The sequence below is a fragment of the Plasmopara halstedii genome (assembly GCF_900000015.1).
Source record: "Plasmopara halstedii genome assembly, contig: Scaffold_253, whole genome shotgun sequence".
In the NCBI taxonomy this organism is placed as follows: domain Eukaryota; phylum Oomycota; class Peronosporomycetes; order Peronosporales; family Peronosporaceae; genus Plasmopara; species Plasmopara halstedii.
The window spans coordinates 22412-23591 of NW_020187174.1; positions in this window are offsets into that span (position 1 = coordinate 22412).

Genomic DNA, 1180 nt, shown 5'->3' on the forward strand with positions numbered 1-1180 from the left:
GAAGGACGCGGTAACTCGATGGTTTCGCGCCTACGTCATCGGGCCCCCGGCCATAACGGATGATGAACTTGTCACACGTAAAGCTCTTCGAGCTCGTTTCTTCGTCCCACAAGAAATTCCGTTGAAAACTTATCGCACTCGTCTGAGTGCACAACGAGGTGGCTCTCGTGTATCCGCAATGCGTACAATACCTGTAGTGCTCGCCCCCGCGCGAAAGCACTACATATGACGAAGCGCTCTTTGAGCGATGGGTGCAACGGCACCGAAAACTTTTCTCACTGCATAACCTGCGGTTGAGCTACAAGGAAGTGGACGTGCGTGTGGAGCGACACCTCCGCTTTGAGTTTGCCAAACTCAAGGAACGCCGTCGACTTCTTTCAGATTGTCGCCCTGCGATGTATGGGCTAACAACCCCTAATGCTCCCACGAGCTCTGTGTCTTCGACCGCAAGAGCTCAGGGCTGCTGCTTGATCTCAGCTCATGGCCCTTCAACTTCCCTGGCTATTGCCGGGAATCGCGGGGTGTCTGATGACGCGGGACTTCCTGATCGTTCCGATCAAGAGCGTTTACGGCGACTGGGCAATCTTGCCCAAGTGGCGCCTCAAACTCCCACGAGTCTTACAGTTGGGATATCCCCGCCAGTTCACGAGATATCGGGTCTGACCCTGGTGACGACGTCGTCGTACTAGACGTTCCACGTGATAGTGGGCTTCACCATTCATATCGATAAGAGTCGGTGGCGGGCGGTGACGACCGGGTCGACCGCCGCCCGGTGGCTCGTGATGATCTTCGAGCCCTTGCGGACAAGGTCCTTTGTAATCGGAGCTCCGCTGAGCGTCATGCTGATGTAGCACATCTCTGTGCGGACGCTCTTGACAGTTTAAAGCACGTCGTGCGCCGGTTGCCTCGCCTTGAGGACTACCGCTCTCTGTCGGAGCGACCCCTAGCCGTGGAGCTGGCGAATGCTTCGCTGCAGGCAACGGTGGAGCGCTTGGCACCATTGGAAATAGAGGTTGTTGCACTCCGTGCTCAGATCCAGTTGCTGGTTCAACTTCTGGGTGGCCGCGGGCCCGTGGAATCCACTCCGGCGCCAACGCTTTCGCGTTAACTTGCGCCGGATCCCGGTACGGCTTGAGCAAGCCCACGTAGAACACCGGGTGGGTGCGCATCCGTTTCGGAA